Source organism: Gordionus sp. m RMFG-2023, chromosome 4, assembly GCF_954871325.1.
Source record: "Gordionus sp. m RMFG-2023 chromosome 4, tfGorSpeb1-WG-v2, whole genome shotgun sequence".
Lineage (NCBI taxonomy): Eukaryota > Metazoa > Nematomorpha > Gordioida > Chordodea > Parachordodidae > Gordionus > Gordionus sp. m RMFG-2023.
Genome location: NC_088778.1, coordinates 13,398,649 through 13,406,339, shown reverse-complemented (window position 1 = coordinate 13,406,339; position 7,691 = coordinate 13,398,649).

The following is a 7,691-nucleotide window of genomic DNA, read 5'->3' as shown; positions in this document are numbered from 1 at the left end:
ATTGCTAAAATTTTTAATTTTGGCAAGATGCCAAAACCTTTCTATTTTGCTTATAACTCACGAACGGTTTATTCCGTTGATATGCGGTTTAAAGATTCTGGAGGATCAATTAACGCACCACAATTTGGTATAGTTTTTGGTTATTGATCCTCACTTTTTAAAAAAATTCCTACAACTTCACGCTTTAAAAACAGATCATAACTCGGTTGCGGTTAGTGATATCGTTATCCGGTTTGGAAATTATTAACGCACAAATTAAAGCCTAAATAATTGCCAAGTTTCAGATCGTGATTTTTTATATTTCCGGTTTTGGCAAAGTGCCAACACTTTCTTATTTTGCTCATAACTCAGTAACGGTTCATCCCGCTGCTTTCCGGATAGAAGATCAATTAGAATCAATTAACGGGCTATACAATGGTATAAATTTCGGTAATTGATTCTCAAATCATTCCTACAGCTCAAATCTTCGCACTTTCATTATTTTGCTTATAACTCAATAACCTTTGATTCCGCTGATGTCTGGTTTGAAGATCAATTAGGATCAATTAAGACTCTACATAATGGCATAGGTTTTGGTAATTGATCCTTACATCGTTCCTACAACTTCACGGACCTGTCCTCTAAAAATTCTAAGGAAAAAATGCATATATTGTTCGACCATGTATAGTTATAACACGTCTCAAAGTATATTACTCAATATTAATTTTTGGAGTAACTATATTTTTTCATAAAACATTTTGTTAAATTTTCTTATTAAAAAATATTTTTTGTACTATTTTTGACATATATTTTTGTATTATCGTTAACATATATAGTTGTAATTTAGCCAGAAATTAAACTTTTTATTTTTATTATTTTGGCATTATTTTGTGAATTTGCATACAAGATTTTATGATAAAATACAATAAAAAGTTTAATTTCTGGCTAAATTACAACTATATATGTTAACGATAATACAAAAATATATGTCGAAAATAGTACAAAAAATATTTTTTAATAAGAAAATTTAACAAAATGTTTTATGAAAAAATAAAGTTACTCCAAAAATTAATATTGAGTAATATACTTTGAGACGTGTTATAACTATGCATGGTCGAACAATATATGCATTTTTTCCTTAGAATTTTTAGAGGACAGCGAAATGAATGTTTATATCAACTGGATTGGATAATGTAGAATCATCAAAAAATGAAACAACTAATTCTTGTTTTATTGACTGAAATAATGAAAATTCCTAGCTTGGAATTTTATAGGTGATATCGGTGTAGAGGTTGATTGTGCATCATTGATAAAATAATCAGACCATTGATCCTCATCGAGATTTGTAAACATATCTTTATTAAAAAAATTTAATGATATTTAGTTTTGAAAAAAATAATAAAAGTGAGAAAAATAGTAGAGGCCAAATAAAAATGTACGATGCTATGCTACACACATTATTAAATAATAAAACAAAGACAAACCTCCTTTTGACTTTTCTGAATTGGACAATGTCACTTTCCGGTAAAATATTAAGGGTAAATAAATTAATTTTTAAAATATATTAAATATTTAATAACAAAAAAAAATTAATAAAACTTGAAAAATTTTGAAATGAATTATTTTCTTGTTCCCATATTTAGTAGCAGCGCCACACTATGTGGAGGGAGGTGGTGGGGGGGGGGGGGGGGTGGGTATTTTTTAAGAATAAAATTTTTTTAGAGAGTAATAAAGCTTCAGATTTTTATTTTTATTTTTGAAGTTATTATTAATGATTATTTTTTTAGTTATTATAAATAGAAAAAAAATTCTGATTCTATTGATATGACCGATTAATACTAACTTTTAAATTGTTTTTTTTTATGTTGATATAAATTGATTTTTTTATAAATTGTGTAGATTGATTTTTTTTATATAAATTTTTATATATTAATATGAATATTGTTATATAAACCTGATTTTTTAGTTTGATAAAAAAAATGTAAAATTTTAAAATATATTATATAAAATTAAATTATTAATTTAAAATAAAATAAATAATCTCGTAGCAATCATTTATTTTAGAAAACTTTATTGTGGCAGTTCCGTTACATATTCGAGGAAATCGTAAATAAATAAATAAATATTAAACAGTTTCCCAATAATGTTAATATAAATATTGAATTTCCAATATACTCAGGCAATGGCGATCTTTTTTTGAGTAGATTCGAACACATCTTTAAGGACACTCAGATCTCGGACATTAAAAAAGCAGGTTCCTTTACGAGAAGACTACCAGATGAGGTATATATCAAATTAGAAGAACTAAATAAAATTGGGCTATAATGACTTACAAAATATTCTAAAATCCACAGACAATATGATTTTAGCTACTGGAACATAGACAACTAGATAAAAAAAAGTTCTGGAATGTAATATTTATATCATTCTAAAAACACGTAAGAAATGATTTATTTGAAAAAGTGAAGAATAATTAAAAAATTTTAATGATAAATCTCTCAATTATGAATAAACCTATATGGGACAATAATAATAAAACAAAGTCCATTGACAAGAAGATTATTTAAAATTTCATGATAGTAAGAATACTCTAAGCTTAATAGGTAATTTACCAGATGAATTATATTTAGTCATGAAAGCAGTGTTTCCAAGAGAGTTAAATTCAAGTTATGATGAAACATTTATACATTAAAGTGTTTATGTAATTATAAATTGGCTACAGAAATAAAAGAAAATTGTTCTAATAAAAATTTTAGTAAACCTAATAATGAGAATTATTATAAAATAGAAAATTAGATAAAGAAACACATTATTATAAAAGAAATTATCATTATAATTGTAAATCTTTTAGTATCAAAAAACTGAAAAATATTGAATTAAAACCCAATATTCAAAAGGAAAGAGATTCTTATAAACTAAAAGAAATAAATTGTATAATAAAATTTGAAACATTTGTGATTATAGGAAATAAGGAAATAAACTTTAAAGAAAATAAGGAAATAAACTTTAAAGAAATTAAGGAAATAAACTTTAAAGAAAATAAGGAAATAATCATTAAAGAAAATAATGAAATAAAAAAAACTCTTACTAAATGCGATAAAAAAAATGAGACTTATAAATTTGAAGACAATTAAAAGAATCACTAGGAGAAGTCATATAAAAACTAAACGTCTTCATTCTAGAATAATACTCAAGGATGTGATGAAGAGATCTTTTTCTAAAAATTTAAGGCTCAAAAAATTATTTTTTACTAAAAACAATCTTATGAATAATTATTATTTCAAAATACTTTTTAATAAGGGCATAAAGTTTAAATTTCTGAAGAGAAAGATGGATGTACAGACGTTCATATCGTCTTATCATCTTTTATTAAAAAATATATATAAAAAATAAAAAAAACGCTAAAAATATTATCTAACAATCTTGTTGATTTATCATCCTTATATTATTCTAACATCTAAATTTGATCGATTCTCTAATTATTCATATATTCCGAAATCCTATTTAATAATGATAATTTTACAATTGGTGATAATAACAATTTTGTAAAATTGACAATGATAATGACGGAGCTTAACGACGAGCCAGCGTACTCAGAACGATATTAACAAACCAACGTGATAAAATCAAGCCAACGACTACAATGACTTATGAACGCTTCAATCATATGCACAACCAAAATAAATATCATTTTCCAAGACCAAACTATGACAAACTGCACGATAAGATTCACATGCAAGAAAAACCTGAGTGGAGATCATTTTTTTTAAAGGGTGGAATGTTGATATGACCGATTAATACTAACCTTTAAATTGTTTTTTTTATATTGATATAAATTGATTTTTTTATAAATTGTGTAGATTGATTTTTTTTATATAAATTTTTATATATTAATATGAAAATTGTTATATAAACCTAATTTTTAGTTTGATAAAAAAATGTAAAATTTTAAAATATATTATTTAAAATTAAATTATTAATTTTAAATAAAATAAATAATCTCGTAACAATCATTTATCTTAGAAAACGATTCAAACTCAACTTTCAGTCTCCATCCTCTGTCAAATTATTATTAAATTTAGTTGCTAAGATTTCGATAAAACATGTTGAGGATAATTATTAATCTATAATTTTAAATATGAAATAAATCGAATATAATAATTTTATTTAATTATTTATTATTTTATATATATGTGGCGCCATACATATAAAAAAACATAAATAAATTAAATTCAGTATTTTTGTTTATTTTTATATTTAAAATTTTTAAAAAATGAAATAAAAATAAATGTTACATGATAGGTTCTAAATCGCTAAAAGGAATCTTGTTCTTCTAAGAGTTGTACGTAATTTTTAAGCAAGATTTATCTAGGCACTAACATCTTCCTTTGGCTCTGAGTTAGAAAATATTTAAATTTAAAAATATAAATAAAATACATATTAATTTTTAAATAAAGTAAAATTTAATACTAATTGTCCTTGTCCTAATCCCAGAAAAATCGAATTTATCCTTTATTAAGAAAAAATGTGATTTTCAAATCGTTGCAAAGGTCGTATGGCTGGAAATAATCGTCGGTTAACCAACATAATAACTCATTTTAATCCTATTTTTTTGTATTTTTAAGTCCTATGTCGACCCGATTGAAATTTTTTTTAACCCAAAACTGAGACTTGCAGGGCTTTACTATCTAACCCCAGAAAACGCCATTGCTTTTTGTGCTTCTTTACCTTTGGTAAATAAATTTGCTATTTGGAATAACATTATTCATCTGAACCTAGGATTTGGAATCCAGGTCTGGACCCCGGGTCTGTGCTTGGGGTTCGTGCTCAGAGCTGGTTTAGTCTATTTTTAGATATAAGTCTGGGTTTTACACAACCAACCAATTAACAACACTATTAGCACCATTATCTTTTTAAAAAAATTAAATATGCACAGCTTGGGCCTAAAAATTATTTTTTAAAAAAATTCCGCCGAATATTTTAAATCCACATTAAATTAAAAATAAATTTACCGATATTTTAAAAAATCGGGACAGGGCATGAAAAATTTTGAAAAAAAACCGGGTCGGGCCTTAAAATATAAAACGGGGGTCAGGCCGAAATTTTTTTAATTCGGGCCGACCTGTGCAAATCAGGTGCGTACGCAGGAATTTGCTGTGGGGGGGGGGGGGGATAATTAAATTTTTTTAAGAAAAAATTATTGTTATTAAAAAATATCAAGCTTAAAAATTTTAAATTAATATGAATTATAAAAAAATTAAATATATAAACCGGGCATATAAAAAACTATAAAATAAATGTGATTATAAAATATTAAGTGGATATAACCAGCAATCACTATAAAATAAATGACCCAAAATAAAAATTTAAATTTTTTGAGCCTTTAAAATTTATATATAAATAAAAAATTTAAATATTGGAAATATAAAGTAATACACAAGTTTATTAGGAATGATTGTACTTTGTATGTAATAACTTATAAATTCATGAAAAAATTTATAACACATTAAAAAATTAAATTGCACAAAAAATATTATTAACCCTCTATTGCGTACATCATATTTGAATATACATACTAGTGTTGTTAAAGTAACTAGATATTTTTGCTAAAAAATAACTGTAACTAGTTATATTTAAAACTTGTAACTAGTAACTGTAAATAATGATATTTTTTGAAATGTAACTGCCAAAATTAACTAGTTACTTTTAAAAATATATATGTATAAATCTAAATAATATATTCCAGTAATTAATTTTATTTTTAATATGTTTTTTTAAAAATAATATAATTATTTATTAAAATTATAATACCATCTATATTCTATGTAAAAACACATAATTAAAAGAAGAGAAATAAAATAAAATAATGTGTTTAGGTTTGGTCGGCGGGGCTTAATGACCCATGTATAGACATGGATCGACAAATTTTGATTGATATTTTGTCCTAAGTAGAAGCCTTTTTTGGATCACCTGTGATTAAACGTAACCTTTGCCCTATTGTTTTGAACAATTTTAGGTCTTGGGGTCCAAATGATCCACAGGTTCTGAGAGGTGGCTATATTTATTTGTTTTTGTATTTTCAGCTTTCGTGATAGAGTTGAAATAAAAAGATCTGGCAAAACTATCTACACATGTATAATCCCGAGTGAGGGGTATACCTTGGTTCCAAGGTACTGGCGTCATTCCATCAGAGCTGAAGCCAGAGGGTTCCAGTATAGAAGGAATATTTGCAGATTTCAAGATCCTATTAATGATCGAATTGATGGCATAGTGCCTGGATAATTTACCCTTTGAAAAACGACAGTATGGGGGGGGGGGGGGTTGTCTAAGGCTAACGATATGAGTTTCACAAGGGGCATATGATGGCGGCGTTACGATTTAAACGAAGACCTATAGCTATTCTAAGTTCTTAGTTGGTTAATAAACAAGCCTAAATTAGAACTAGGTATAGTTTCTAACCATTCGTAGCTAAGAAGGCATATGGCTGAGGCTGGAATTATTTGATCCAGTAAAAGAGTTTGTTGTCATTCTGTATACTCGGGGTTGGGTTTAAGGAGAGAAAGAGCGATGGAGATTTTCTTTGAACGCAATGCTGTATCAATGGTTAATTCCAGTCTCTTTGTCTTAAATTTGGATATGAGCGGCTTGGAGAATCTTTACTCCAGAGGTTTAATGCTGCCATATGATGTGGATTCGATAGTATCCAAGTCTCCATTTAGCAACTGAGGATAAAAAGGCTGAAATGCTTAAGGATATGGGGGAATGGATACCTACTACCTAGCTTTGGTGGAAGGGCAGCTTGCATACTGAAGAGTGAAGAGAATTTGTTATTTAAAATAGATTGAGAGTATTTATAATAACCCTCAAGGTCTAATAATATTTTAAGGGACATGAAAATTGTTGAAAAACGAATGACATGTAAAATTTTAGGAATGAATAAAAAATATTTAATTAAATAAAAACTTGATGAGCAGGTAAATGTTTTAAAATATTTTTCATTCTATTGAATTTGACAAGAAATTCATCTCTGAAATGAAATATAGCACTTATACCTCCAATGGGTGAACCTGGGTAAAGCTAGTTTTGTTCACTACAATAAAATTTTCAGGTGGGCAGTCCGATTCAAGGGTGTGATAAATTAATTTTAAAATAAACTTTTTTTAAAATTTATAATTTAAAATTTTATTTAAATGTTTGATTGTGTTCACAAAGGGTATGCAACAATAATATAATTTCCCGTCCAAATAGATTTTCTTTTCTTAAATTGTTACTTTGCTGGGTTTCATAATTTTGTAAACAAATTCAATTAATAAACCTATTTTTTAATATTATATTTCTTTACCTATTTACCACAATATATTACATATTTTTTGCCCTCAAGTTTCTGGTAATATTATGGAATTTCATATAAATGTATTTTTTTTAAATTTTACTAAATTAGATCATAGAACTTAGTATAAGGAACGACAAAGACTTAGATTATTTTAGAATTAAATAATTTTTGAAACAACTACTAAATTAGTAATCATTAGTTACTAATAAGAAAAATTTTCAGGCCCGGCCCGGATTTTTTAAAAATATATTAGGCTCGGATATTTAAAAAAAAAAAAATTCAGGCCCGACCTGAGTATATTTAAAAAATTGTAATACGTTCTGGCCTGTATACCCGGGCCGGGCTTAGGGCCAGACCTGCAGGTCTCTAATAAATATAT